Raw genomic sequence first — 15,603 nt, 5'->3', positions numbered from 1 at the left:
GATTTTAAGGATTACGTGATTTTAAAACCTCAGTACAACGAAATGGATGGTGGAATCAACGTGGGACTTAAGGATCGTTTGTGGAAATCATTTAAAATAGTTTCATGTTGCGCACCTTTGTAAAAAAAACTGTTGTGTTCTGTACGACTTAGTATTTCGTGATACCCTGCCTTCTCGTGCGTTATTTGTTTAGCTCTCTAAAAGTTTACGTTGAATGTACATTTTCAATAATGGGTTAGCTTACTTGGTTGTTCTACTGATTCACAATAGTTCCATCATATATGTGTTAATTTCAATGGGGATACAGTAATCACAATGTAAAATGTTAACCTTTGTCTGGAAAACGTAGAAAAGAATAACGTAAACAAAAACTATATCTAACTTAAACCCCAGCCATTATAACATTGTATAACTCATCTAATTACACATTTGAATTTGTTAATATCTACCTAGATATCATTAGAGCATGAAACAGACTTCCCCGAGACCACTTTACCTCACAGAACTTTTTCTAACATACACATCTTTAAGCACGGTCATTACCAATATAAACAATTAACCAAGCACATTTACGTAAAATGGCCTTGAAAAATACCACAGTGTAGATGAAAGGCCTCGAAAATTGGTTACGCAACTGCAGCGCGTATTGACAGACTTTCTACCGGGAATCCCTGGACTTTGGGCTGCAGTTTTTAACGCGCGGTGAAAGCTCGCTAATTTCTTTTATTAGCTTGTCCCTCACTGAGCTCTAAGCCACCTCGCACTGACGAGGTTAATTGTTAGACCACTTTCGTTTTCACTCGGAGCGCAAATCGTTGAAGGAGGTGCTCAGCTACCGGTACACCAGTATGGTAATTGACATTGTGAGATTTAAATATAGAGTTTCTTTCGAGGTAGGACAATTTTGTGGGTGTGTTTCGGATGAAAACATCATGCTTTCTTTATATTTAGGACATTTTCTATTTTTGAAGTGACTAGTCGCTGGTAGCCGAGCAACTCATTAAATTTTGGTACGATTTGTATATTTTAGTACGCTAAAGGGTCCTCGACAGTCACCAAACGTTACTTAGCATTTAGTGGGGAAGTTCTGCTCCCCAAGCATTGCGTCATTCAGAATATCTCGAATGACTAATCCATTATCATATCAATCATAAGTTAGATCAATTCAATTTCCCATGTCCATGCAATCACAATAGTATTCAATTTGAATTGATGTCAAAATAACTCACCTCAGTATGCTTTTTTAATTTAATTCTAGCAATGAAGAAGTAGATTTTCAACTGTGATTACGAGACGAAGAATTCTTAAATAATTTCCTCCTAGTTAGTTATGATTTGTAATTGCACCATTACATTTCGAAACTGACCTCGAGAAACCACTTTACCTATTCTTTTACTCGAAATATTGAATGAGTCTTTCATAGAGTGAACTACAAATAAGGTTAGGTTTCACTCAAACTTTAGTTTTCCTATTCAACGGTAGTGATGGTGACAAAGAATGTTACAGTTTTTAATAATTCTCCATTAAAGTTTGAGATAAGGAACTCTTAATTTGAATACTTACGTCTACTATAAATTTAACATAGGAAAGAAATTTCTATTTCACGGAAGTTAATACCCAGTTACGAATTTGAATTTTTACAATCCCTTCATTCCATAACGCCACTGGTAGGGAAGGAAAGGTTCATCCATGTCAAAATCTAAGGATAGGTGAAGGCTGAGTTGATTTTGCTACCAAAAATTTAAATAAACTTCTTAGAATAAAACAGTGTTTTACTGTGTGAAACGGGAATTCATTTTAATTGAAATATTTGTATATATTGTATATATTCAAGTCCATAAAAACTTGTATATCCAGTGAGTTTAAACTGTAAATTGCTTACTGTTTCGCTTTACGCTCGAAACTTGCGTTATCCATCGATGTATAACTGAACTCCTAAAAAATGAGAAAACTGAAAAATTACAATTTACTGATGTAACTACAATCGATGGCGTTATCGCGTAATTCTAACATATGTGTACACGTTTTGTTTTATTTTATAAGTCTAGAGGTATTTTAATGATTCGAACTATCAAAAATTAAAACATATTTAATACAAAAATGTCTAGATACAATGGAAAATGTAACTTACTTGTAAAACTATTTTCACCACACTACGATTTTTTTACTGTTTTTAACCGTTTTACAAACGTTTATTGGAGACCGAAAGTTACGTATTGCGTATCCAGAGTAATCTAACAAAAAACCACTAAGTGGTAACACTTTCCCCGCCAAGTCAGCAATCCAAAAAAGATAATAAATCATTACTTTTTCCGCCAAGAAAAACAATGTAGTGTATGTAAGTTTGGCAACTTGGCGGCAGACTTTTGCTCGATCACTTTAAAAATACCATAAAACTAGTTTCATTGAGCAAGTATCTCTCCCATTAGTACATTGCTAGGTGAGAGCTTATTTTACAAAACTTGACCTTATTTGTGCCACATTTCATAAAATCATAATAGTGATGGTTTTATATTTACTGATTACCTCGAAATTATTATACTTAGTTGGACTAATTAATTAGAGAAGTTGATTTGTCACGAACGTAACTTAAATGAAAAAAAAACAAGCAAAAGTCTGCCGCCAAGTTGCCAAACTTACATACATTACATTGTTTTTCTTGGCGGAAAAAGTAATGATTTATTATCTTTTTTGGATTGCTGACTTGGCGGGGAAAGTGTTACCACTTAGTGGTTTTTTGTTAGATTTTATTTATTTTTGTAGAAAATTAACCGTTCAAATAAAAATACTCTTTTCTCTGAAAAAAAAAATAAATTTTAATGCTAAAGTTGACTGAACTCTCGATCCACGAACGTAACTTAAATGAAAAAAAAAAACAAGCAAAAGTCTGCCGCCAAGTTGCCAAACTTACATACATTACATTGTTTTTCTTGGCGGAAAAAGTAATGATTTATTATCTTTTTTGGATTGCTGACTTGGCGGGGAAAGTGTTACCACTTAGTGGTTTTTTGTTAGATTTTATTTATTTTTTTAGAAAATTAACCGTTCAAATAAAAATACTCTTTTCTCTGAAAAAAAAATAAATTTTAATGCTAAAGTTGACTGAACTCTCGATCTTCCGGTAGTCTTTGCAGAGGGTACCGGTTTTGTACTCTCATCCTGCACTTTTTCGACATTTTTGGTCTGGCACCACTTCCTGTCTCTCACATAAGGAGCCGAAGAGGAGTCACAACTTGTGTTGTAAAGTGGAAGGTCAGACCTGTACTTCTGCCTTAGTCTGTTGTATTCGAGAATGGCGGATTTCTGAGGCTTCACATCTCTTGGGTTAAAGTTAATAAGATGAAGCCCTTCTAATGAAGTCACTCGTGACAAGGCAACATATGATTGGCCACATGTAAATATGGACTCCCCAATATCAGTTATTACGCTATTTAAGCTGAGGCCCTGGCATTTGTGAATTGTAACCGCGTAGGACATCGATATCGGGAATTGCTCTCGATACACAAATGCGTTATCCATCACTTGAAACTTGGCGTTTACTCGCTGTAGGTGATGGGTAATGCCACAATCAAAGTTAATTGTCACTGAGTCTACGTCATCAGAATTGTCTGTATTAAACCTCAACCCCGTTACTGTTCCAATGGCGGAGTTAACTAGCCCCACAGTGACGTCAATGTTTCTAAGCAACATAACTTTAGCACCAACCTTAATAGGAATAATTTTCTCCATACCAGCTGTTCTGCTGCAGTCAGAGTTGTAAGAGGACAGTATCTTTTTAACTTTGTTTTGTTGACGAGGTAGACAGTCAACTGAGTCTTTTGCAACCAAGTTAACGACAGGACCACTTATTCTATTGACCATTTCATCATTTATTATGGAGCATTGGTAACCAGTTGAACAAAGACACACAGAATTGTTGGGTAAAGCAGACAAGTAATCTCCTAATAGAGAAAGGTTTTCACAAGCAGTTTTTCCATTAAGATGTATTTTCTTGCTTTCAATTAGACGGATGTCCTCAACGGTCATATTGCCTACTCTGACTTTGCTTAACACATCAGCAAACTTAGAATCTTGAGCTTGTCGCATGTTTGTAGTAAGTTCATCATAAGAGAACTGTTCAGACCAGATGTTAACACAAGACAGAGAGCCAACAAAAGAACTAAGTTTGCTACTGTCAAGTTCAATGAATGGGGAGTCTTCGTGTACTGGTGGAAGTTGTAAAAGGTCTCCAAAGAGCAGTATATGTTTTTTACCAAACCAGCCGTTACTTTGGTCTGAGGTGTTGAATATTTCACACAATCTGAGATTTATGTACATCAATATTAGATTGGAGACCATGGACACTTCGTCTATTATGAAGAGCACCACATCTTTCAGGTTGGATCTCAACATTTTTAAAACATCATCAGTAAGAGCTTTGTACTTTGGAGTTTTTCCATGCTCAACTGGCAGCTGAAACACTTTGTAGATCGTAGAACCATTGATGTTGTAAGCACTTAGTCCTGTGGGAGCTGATATTGATGTAGAGGCTTGAAGACATTTTTTAGTCCAAGAGCTGATAGTTTTTATGAGAAAACTCTTACCAGTACCTCCCACACCACTTACAAAATGTCTCAGAAATTTATCTGTCCCATCAGAGTTTGCAACAACTCGTTTGACATAATCAAACACTCTCTTTTGGTCGTCATTGAGTTTTTGGTATTTTTTCTCAAACGGCTCGTCATTCGGCGACCAATTGCTGTCCCTGACAGGCTGGGATGCGGGGACAGGTTCATTAAAGGGCTGAAAGGCTATATTGGATGGATCAGCAACCTCTCCTTCTTCTGCATTGATCTCTTCAACTCGGTTTTGAATTTTGTCTCTTGCATTCTCCGATGCCGCAATAATGTCTTTTAAACGTTTGTCATAGTTGAAGGCTTGAGTGAGAAGTGTCCGCTTGGCCATAAAAGCATCTGTGTATGTTTCATGAGACTCTTTCAGCTCATCAGTAGATCTCCAACAAAGAAACATAAGAAGTAATGCATGGTAGTATTTTTCAGGATCCTGAGTGGGGCTGTACTTATAGTGATTCAGTAAGCATGGTCTGACTCTTTTAGTGAGGAATTTGCCTGAATTCAACTTATGCACTTCACGGTCGCCTTTAGGTGGTTGAGCAGCTATATCGTACCATCTCACAAAGTCGTATAAGTTCATATCTTCTAGTTCGTCTGGTCTAGTTGGGTAGTGGTCATCAACCCACGACTCGTAGAATATGTTCGTTGAACTTGGGTCCATACTTCGTATCTTGTCGATTTTTTGTAGTCTTTTGTGTCTGGTCATGCCTACATCCAACCATCTTATTGTTGTCTCCGGGTCCGTGCCGTACAATGGAATGCCCAACAGTGTGTCACTAGCTTCTAAAGAACCACACTCACGGTTGTTTAAAGCTCTAAGGCCAACGTTAAACAGTCTACTAGCTAATGATTTTGTAGAATTAATCTCTGTAAAAACTTGGCCAGCATGACTTTGTTCACTTTTGGTAGTGTACTTTGTGGCATACCAATGTAGGATATAAGTGCTTTCGCCTACATACTGGATGTCCACGTTTCCATTCCAAGCTAGCAACACGGCCGGGTTGTAGTCATTGACAAAGCTCTCGCTTGGTGTTCTGGGTAGGTCATAAAGACGTGACTTAGACTTGAGAGCTTTTCTGCCAGCTACAGACTCGACAACGTCACGCAGAACAAGATTCCCTGTGATTGGCCGGAGAAACCCGAAACGACAAGCCTTACGAAACCCGGTTTTGGTTTTCTTTGTCCGCATACAGTACGAGTTGTGGTGATGCATTTGGTAACTTGTAACTCTGTTGTTGAGAGTAGGTGAAACGGATGCATTTGGAACCTTGCAAGTAATGTACTTAAGGATAAAGTCGGCTACTTCTGCGTTGCTGGACGTCCCCATTACAGGAGCATTTTCTACCCACAGAAGAAGATGGAAATGTTGGAGACCTCTGCTTTGGTATTCTCGCCTGTAGAAGTAGTGACTTACTTTTCCTAAAGGAGCAGCATCAGAGACAATAAAATCCAACATTGCCTTGAACTTTATATGGATAAACCGTGACGCACTGATAGGATCCATAGCCACAAGTTCACTAGTTTGTTTTTTTTCTGCGCCTGGAACACTCCGGTTAACTTCCCTAATGAACAATGCCATGTCATCCCAGTTCCAATCGCTTGGGCTTATGGGTAAAAATGGTTAATGGTTAATGGTTAATGGTTAACAACCATGTAGCTGGTCCATAATGCTGAGCCATGCAATTGACATCATTTCTAGGCTGTATCCAGTACTGGCTAGTGTTCCTGAGTTTGGAGAATACTGATGTCAGGTTCCCCTCTAATTCTCCCGATGCAAGGTTGTTCAAACAGTCTCTAGCACTAAGAGAGCCACTGAATCCAGTGACGTTGAGCTTGTGGAATACTCCTGGTCTTAACTGCCGAAGGTTTGCATCGTGCAGCAAATAAAAAAGGTACTGCTGATTCAGTCTGAACTGAGAATGCTTTGAAAGCAACCGACATTTGATAAATTCAGCAGAAGAGAGTTTAGTTTCTCTGGAATGAAACTGGCCAAATTTACCTTCGGGATACAAATCAGGGAAACAAAGCACGTCAATCTCTTTGTTTTCATGACTAATCGGAGGTTCATTCACTTTCAGCATCTTATAGAGCTCGGTGTCATCACTATAAGATTTTGATTCATGAAGAGCGTGGATTGTATAGTGAGACTCTTCTGAATCCCATTCCTCGTGAGTTACCTGAGTTAATATAGCACGTCTATGTAGTATTTCCTGAGGTGGCAGTTCGTTTTGATGGGTAGATTGAAACAAATTTGTGTCATCATTAAGGTTGAAGAGTCCTTCTGGATCTGTAGGTAGTACGATGCTACCATAATGAGCGTTGTTTTTCTTTAAGAAACTTAAGGCTGCGTGTACCTTATCCACACTAACCAACATTTGCCAAACATTCTTTGCTTTGGTTGGTACCCCTCTGACCAAAACGTACAGCTCGTGGTTTGGATTCAGAGGGTCACTTGGTTTGGGCAATTTTTGCAGGGTTTCTTGAAGGGGTAGTGGCAAATGAAAACTTCTTCCCACAACTTGGGAAATTTGTTGCTGAGCTCGACTTGTTCTTTTTCCAACTGTGTTCATTTTTGTAACAACCTGAAATGCTTTGGCTCTCTGAATTAAGACTTTTTCATAACTGTTAAGGCAAGTTAGCTCTTTCGGCTGCGCACAAACATAGAGATCGTTAAGAATGCAAGTAGGAGGCATCTGACCTTTCCTTAGTTTTTCAAGGCAGCCTCGACAAATCCATCCCGTTTTGCACTCTTCTTTCTTTATGTCTTTTATTCTTTGCCATATGTGTCCTACAATTTGATTTTTTAGGTTTTTCAACAGGCTTACTTGCTGTTTACTGAACAACTTATCGCATGAGACACAGGGAAACACTGGCGTTTCAGAAGAACGCTTCTCCAATGCCTCAAATGCTTTGTGATATTTTGCAAACAACTGAGACTCAGATTCAGGGACCTTGCTTTCACTTGTGTCATCTGTAAGAAAGGCTTTTGTTTGCTCTTTAAATTCCCTTTCTATCGAAAACAACACGTTCGCCTGCACGTTAAGAATGCCATTTTTAATTAGCATAATCTTCTTAGCTATTTTCAACAGTCGGTAAATTTTGGAGACAAGACTACGAATTGCAGGAAAGTGAGGATAGATTGTTCTCAGAAAAGGAAGTTTCGAAACACATGCTCCTGAGTAACAGTCCAAAGAGTGAGGATGAACACCTACACGAGATGATACACCACTTTGACATGAGTGCTCTCCCATGCTGACAATAAGCTTAGAACCTTTAGTGAGAGAGCTTGAAACTATTTCATTGTAAAGAGATTTAAGTTGCTCTAAGTGGTCAGGCTCAATGAAGCATATATCTGAGTTGCATTTCCACTTTTTCTTTGGTGAACTATGAGCTGTGCTGGGCTCGTTACCAACAGTTATTTGTTTACCAGGAAACACTCTATAGGTAAACTCCCAGAAATAAGGCTCCGACGTGGAAACATGAAGACTGTGCCCACACAACGCATCAACATTGTCCTCAAACGTGCTTGTTGCAGATAGCTTAGCAAGAGACTCTTTAGCACGATTTTGCAGGCTAACAAATACCTTAAGGAAATTGTTTTTGTAATTTTTATAAGCATGCAACACCCATTTCAAGAGCTCTTTAGCCCTTAGCAACCTTTTAGTATAACCTTGTTCAGGTATTTTCTTTGCTATAAGTCTGGCTATTTTCTCACAATTTATTTTCCCCAAGAAAATATGTGAAGCTGCAACACTTTTTTTGGTTTTCCTTTTTGCATTTTTTACTGATTTTCTTTTCCCATCAGATCTATTTAAAAAGCGTCGGCTTTGATAGGCTGCACACTTTTGCACCCTTTCGTGAAAAACCTTAAGTTTATATCGCAAGCGAAAGTGGCCAGGGTATTTAGCACGAAGTACTTTGTAACGTCTCTCGCGATTAGATTGTTTCATTTCTTGTTTTGCACCGTAGTTTAAACGTTTTTTAGCTTTATAATATTCTGGATCAGTAGAGTATTTCTGACGCATTCTAGCCTTGTGTGGCTCAGGATTAGCAGAATATTGTTGCCGCAACCTAGCTCTGCGAGGTTCATGATTAGCACTGTGTACTGCACACGTTTTCTTAACCTCTCAGTTTCAATATTAGCTAGATAACGTTTTCTCGCTTTGGATTTTTCTCCTTTAGCATGTTCAAGGTACCAAGCTTTAAAAGTAGAACTCTTATTAGTGGATTGTATGCTAGCTTCTTCTGTTTTTCTTTTTTTTATAGCAGGGGCGTTATCTAAATACCATTCTTGTTTTCTTTTTCTTGCCAGTCTTTCTTTAGAAGGCATACTGATGATAGATTAGATTGATAGATGGATTAGAAAGAAAGTTTAATGCAATTAAAACATAGCCATGGTATCTTACCAAATGGTCCTAAGAAATGTTCTCAATGTTCTTAAACTAGATCTCTTCACTACACATAAACAATGCTGCTCTTTTTGTAAACATGAAAAAGACAACAAACACGTTTTATTTACAGCTGTTAAAATTATTAATACAATGTTAAAAGACTTAGTTAAATAATTTAGCTAGTATCTTAGTATATAATTATATAGAAACATATGTATAAAATGTGATTGCATCTGGTGGCCTACTTAGCACCAATTTATAGTTGACTTAAAATTCGGGCAGATGAATATATTTTATTCTTTGTACTTTATATTTCATTGCTAAGATTTAATTATGATTTAAATGCTTATTGTTGTGAGTTCAATTGTAAATAAAGGTGTTGAAAGTAATAGCCCTCTGTTTTAACGTTTTTAAAGCTTTTACCAACTTAAATAGAATTCAACCTAATATTGAAGTGAATTCCAACATTACTGGCAATGCGTTGGTGTTACATAAGTGTTCTGATAATTAAACCCGTATATCTAAAGACTAGTGTAAATTGAGCCCTTGGGTGACTTTCTACAGCCAGTTTTAACGTCTAGAACTGTGTGCAAAACCTCCCATTTCCCCATTTTTATTTGTCATGAATAAGTAGACATTTTAATACTAACTATGACGATTGCATTCATAAAATCTCAAAACATATTGTAGGCTACGGCAATATTGTCCTAAAAGCTGTTTACTGACTTTCTAAAGCCATATTAATGTATATAATTGTGTCCAACTAACTAACATTCAATTGCGTAATATTGTTTTATTTGCTGTGCTATTGTCCACAAAGTTGATCTATGTGGAACTTAATACTACTCCTGCTATCGCTTATTAAGTTTAATAAAATCTACATTGATGTGTGTTTAAGACATTGCGTGTTTTAAGGACGAAATGTACGTTTAAATTTATTTTTCCAGGGTCCAAGGAGGGGGGCTTTAGCCCCTGTAGCCCCCCCCCCCTTGGAACCATCACGGGGGGAATATCTCTGCTCTAAGTAATTTTATATAGTAAGTAGTTCAAGTCATTCGGTATACCTGAAAAAAATACTTTATAAAAGTTTTAAAATAATTATCAGCTGTTCCTATAAATTTCTCTAACATTTAAATTTATTGATATTTAATCGCAGCTGGTCCTTCTTTTTATTTTGATTTGTTTTGATTTTAATCCCATGTTATTTAAATGGGCCAAAATCGTACTTTGAGGGCTTGCCAAGGGTTTATGGGTCAACGTACCGACTTGAGACCCTCAAAAGGCACATCTACACGCTAAGGGCTTTCACACAACATAAAGAACATTAACATTGAGTAAGTGGTTTGGGCTGTAGGTCCGTCAACATTTAAGGAGAAGAAGGAGAACACGGAAAATTTGTGAATTTTCAAACTAGTTTTTTCTTTGCTCAAACACAACCGTTTTTTAAATTCTTTTTTTTATTTTGTTGAGAATGATTGCCCCTATCCAGTAGATGAACAATTATTTTAATAGCTTTTGTTTCTTCAGAGCTATAGACGAGTAAAAAAGCCACTTTGTCACGTCATGTATATATACACTGCAGCAGCTGTGTACCGCTGGGGGACTTGGCGGGGCGGAACGCTGCCGCGTTCCTTAATATTGTGGATATGTTGCATGACAATTAATACAAAGACGCACAATTTCAATTTATGATTTCTTTTAATGAGTAACAGAGATGGTTAGATTAATGAGTTTCTTATTTAATATGAATAAATCAATAAGCATAAATCTGAGCATTTACAACTTGACGTTCGGAATATGTAACTCTACATTATACGTTCTACACTCCGACAAAATATACCTGATATTTTGGTATAAATAAGACTATGTGAGTGAATTCAGGGCGTTTGTAAACCCCTTACTTAATCTTAGATTCGTCTACTTTTTTAAATAAAAGTTTAAATACCTGAAGTACTATCGGTGATCCGGTATTCAGTCAGCAACCAAGGTCTCGAATCTAAAGGTTCATTTTCAAGCTGTCACCAAGTTAGGAAAATCCTCTCCATCACTGAGGTTGAAAAAAGTTATTAAATCCACATCATTTACACGAACACGAAAACATTAAACACAAATTGGCCAAGTTATAATACTGAAACGGTCACGTGGTGTACTGGTGTAGCCTTTAGAAGATGAGTCACGAGTACTACAGGTTTTAACCTTTTATTTGTAAAAAAATTTGATCTAGAGGCTAACATGTTTACTTTTTTCGACGTAACATTTATAAATTTAACTTCCCTTTTTGTTTGTTCCAAGGTTGCTGTTGCTTGCATTTAAAGTTGTATATTTGTGAAGTAGCTCTTTTGTCAGCGACTTCATTTTTTCTAAAACTTCTCTTTTGATACAAATAACACGTTTGGTAGCACCCTGGCAGTATTGCGTCTGTCTTTGTCTCTTTTATCCCCTTAACTCTCAAATATAGACAAGCGAGAGTAACTTTACTTCAAGGGAGGCATGGGACTCGCAATATATAGAAAGGGTATTAGAGAAATAAGGCTTCAACAACCCCAGTTGGCTCATCCCGTTGTTTGGGAAAGCAATGGAAGGGCTTGACAAAATCCTCCTCCATGCGGCACTCCTGAAAATACTGTATACTCAAGACAGGGACAGAAATAAAAATCAAATTTAATTGGTTAAACACAATTTAATGCCATAGTTTCCACACTAAGCTACGATTACGTTTATCCGCGATAATTTGAAACTATGTTCGTTGTTTTGGCCAAAAGTGGAAAACGTATCCCAAAACTAAACTGCATTTTCTTTTCCGGTTGGTTATCTGTAAACATATATTTAGGTTTTTATTTTATTCATATCTTTCGTTCATATTTAGTAACATTTATACTAGACCTATTTCATACTCTTTCATTGCATACGAATAAATTAGACATGAAATTAAAGTACGAGCGACAAGTAGATACCACTGCCAGTCAACAGGAACTGCCAGATTCAAGGCCCCAATGAACAAACACAACACTGTTGAGAACTTTTAACCTGATGCTAAACTGATGATCGAAGTAGTCAATCAAAGCATTGAGCGCCGAATGGATCAATTATGATTGTACATTGTAGTACAATGATTTACGGTAATGCACCTGTTAATTTACATCTTTGTATATTTAGAAGTGTTATTGTTTTTTATACTATACAGTTTTAGAGCGGTGTTTGCTTAGGTGTCTGGCTACCATTGATGTTATTCGCCGCAATGGCCTGATGGTCCAACGCTGTTTTTACGGTGGCAGTGATGAAGATGAAGTTGAGGAAATCTCAACTATTTTGCTAAAGTAGAGTTATGTGTACGATAGTTTAAGTTACTTACCGAATGATGGAAAGGAGGTCTGGGTCCCAACATTCTTGGCACCGTTGGCTCCGTAGAAACACTGAAAAATTAGAAAGTCTAAACTATATACAATTTTAAGTTTCGGCATGTACGAAAGTACTCATTGTAAATTTCCTATTCTGTATACCCTGTCTGTAATAGAGGTGCATCACGAGTGCAGTTTTATGCCGTTTTGGTACTGTTCAAGTATTTTTTTATATATCATTTATCCAGGGGTGGTTTCTCTCTCTCATGTTGAAGCACCCCTGACGGTTATAATAATATGACATCAGTAATCATGCTACAGAAAACAACTAACAAAGCAACACTTTTGTGCGATACATTTTTTTGTATCTTCATCTAAATTATGGTGCCTTAAAAAAATATCATGCATTTATAGTTTCTGGGAAAATAGTATGCTTGCTTTTGCTGACGATGTGGTGATTTTAACAAAGAACATAAATGGTTTAGTGACCCTAAAAAAATCCGATAAAATAAGCTAACACAATGTCGGACTAAAAAAACTACCGAAATGAAACAAAATACATGAAGGTTGGAAGACCAGATAAACAAATAAATAGATAACAGAGAACCTTAAAGTTTAGAGTTTTGAGTACAACACAATTAAGGAGAGTGAAACCCAAAATAATTTACTTTTGGCTTAATTAGAAATTTTACACTAATAATTAGAGTATTTATGGTTTTAATACTATTTGAGTTAGCAGTATTACGGAGTGTTTAGGAAATTTGTAAATCAGTACACATAAATCAGTGACACAATAACAATAATGAGTAGATAGAAATTACGTCAAATTTACCACAAGCTATTACGTTGACAGTAAAAAGTGTTCCTAATTCACTTTGAATCTACTACAACCAAGACATGTTTCTGGTCTTTTTCAGAAGAGGGAGGGCCGCCACTATTTAAACTTTGGAAACCCCACAGTTTAAGTTAGGTTAGTTTAGAGCTTTACTCAAACATTTTATTTTATTTACTGAACAGAAATAATCACAAAAAAATATAAAAAAATCACCTAACCTAAACTGTGGGGTTTCCAAAGTTCAAATAGAACGTCCCCTTCTGAAAAATACCTTTTTTTTCTCTATCTAAATGTAGGGATGGAAGACTTACCAAGATCAAAATGACAGAAAGAACTAGAACCAAACGAATCATTTGTGGACCCAAGGCTTGTACAGGAGTAACTAAATGTTTTAAAAGTTCAGTTGTACGTTTTTTACTTAATTTCGCTCACTTATGTATAATTTTCGTATTGGCTGCTAGAGGCAGTCAATCAAACACTGTTAATTACTGTTCCACATGTGTAAGCAACATGACAGTTTAAACTGCCTGACTATCTACTTTTCGCATTGCAAAATATATTTTTTTTTCACTAATATTTTACTAATAAAACTTACAAAAAGTAAATAAAACACAACACTCTTGTAACATTTAAGTGTAGATATGTGTTTCAAGAGTGATAGATGTATGAGGTTTCACGCAAATTCAGCTAACTCCATACAATACGTGGCAGATGAATTCGATGAAAACAATATTTCCTGCTCTTTCATCGGCAACAGGTGGCTCAAGAAGTTTTGCTGAATCTTGAGCTTCTTGTTTATGACATTTATTCATGTCAAAGTCTCTTTCATCATAAGGCAAAAGGAGATGATGTTGAAATTATTTATCTGGTAGAAGGAGTTAATATTACTGATAACTTATCCCTATTCCTTAAAGAAAAACCTTCAGGTCATATTTATATCTTATCAGTAAACTGCCACCTTTGATTGTAAACCATATACAAATTGTTTCAGTGGGAGGCGGATTATTTTTTTTAATTTGATAAAAATATAATTTTAACTTGTCCAAAAACATACACATTCTTACTTACACGTTCGAAGGGTGTCTACAACTTTCTCACTGTGCAGTTTCGATTCCTTCCCTTACCACTTCGGCCATCATTCTGTAATTCTGTCCTAATTGATTAACGTCTGTGAAATCTTGCTATGAGGTTGCTGTCAAACATGAAATTTATTGAAATGCGAATGAGGATCCATTTTCTCGCCATATTGATCAAAATTGGTTATACACGTATAATCTCTGCTATTTTGTGTATAAAGTAGGCCAACTGTAGTGAAACTGGCCATTGATCTTGAGCAGTTTAATTTTTATTTCAGGATTAGTTTTGCCAACAGTGTTATTTGGAGGCTTCTGATTGGCTGAGGGAACACCATTACTGCAACGATACGGTGTAACGACATCGGCCTCGGGGGTCTAGTGGGTAGCGTGCCGGGCTGAAAATCTGTAGGTACTAGGTTCGAATCAAGAAGCAACCAAATGACACTGCTGGCAAAATAAATCCTGAAATAAAAATTGTGCTCACAGTGGATGTAGCTTATTGGAGGTCAGTCAAAGTGCTATGCTAGCATTAAAGAGGAGTGCTAACATCGCCTATTTACGTTACGTAATTTTAAAAAAACTCAGTATCTGGTAAATTTTTAGAAAAAAAGATTATAAAATTGGCAAGCCCTTTAAACTGAATCAACCATAGTTACACGCAAGTCAAAACTCGTCTTTCGCGATCATTTTTCCCTCAACCTAAATTCTCAATTGCAATCTTCCAGCTGATTTCCCAACTCGACACTCGATCTGACCAGCTGTTAACGTGAAAGTCTGTGCATTCCAAGGTCGTCAGGTCATTGTCGATAAGCCGACTGGACGTTCATGACATAAACATAACCTCGATTTTACCAGTAAACAAATATTAGCGTCTAGATGCTAGTGTTATTGGAAATGTATTTGCAATCTTTTTGATTGGATATGATGTTAATACATTTCTCAATGGTATTGTACTGTATTGAGCTGTCACAGTAAACTTGCGATAAAATTTGTATAGTATGTTTACTTGCATTATTGATTGTGAATTTCACCACTGTAATCCAAGTAATAATATTGACCGTCAGCTATTAATTTATACTTATGATATTTAATGCTATTACTCTACAAATATTGATAGTAATGGCAGTTTTTCTACCGTACTTGGAAGACTAGGATTTACAAAAAAAAAAAAACATTATTAAAACGTGGAAGCGTAAAATAAAATTTCGTCAATTTCAAACTATAAACTGCGTACCCTAAACTAATATTTTGTAGACTACATGTATTTTCACATTTAATTTTTGTATTGTAGTAGACCAATCCATAACTTATTTCGTACCTCAAAGCCTACATTCTTGGGTTAGCTGTCAG

General features: G+C 36.4%; 1 protein-coding gene and 1 long non-coding RNA gene across 3 annotated transcripts in view; one reads left to right on the top strand and one right to left on the bottom strand.

Moving 5' to 3' along the window:
- The window catches only part of LOC128996319 (uncharacterized), a 144,413-nt gene that overhangs the window by 99,534 nt on the left and 29,276 nt on the right, over positions 1–15,603 (top strand). The gene's annotated exons all lie outside the window — the stretch shown is intronic.
- Positions 11,678–13,658, bottom strand: LOC128996320 (uncharacterized). Its single transcript, XR_008491042.1, has 3 exons — positions 13,489–13,658; positions 12,357–12,417; positions 11,678–11,816 (listed from the first exon to the last, which is right to left on the bottom strand). It is a non-coding gene; the product is annotated as an uncharacterized LOC128996320 (long non-coding RNA).

This window comes from Macrosteles quadrilineatus, unplaced genomic scaffold (genome assembly GCF_028750875.1).
Source record: "Macrosteles quadrilineatus isolate MER2022 unplaced genomic scaffold, UCM_ALF_1.0 Scaffold_6__1_contigs__length_79288215, whole genome shotgun sequence".
NCBI classification, from domain to species: Eukaryota; Metazoa; Arthropoda; class Insecta; order Hemiptera; family Cicadellidae; genus Macrosteles; species Macrosteles quadrilineatus.
This window is presented reverse-complemented; position numbering and strand designations above follow the sequence as displayed.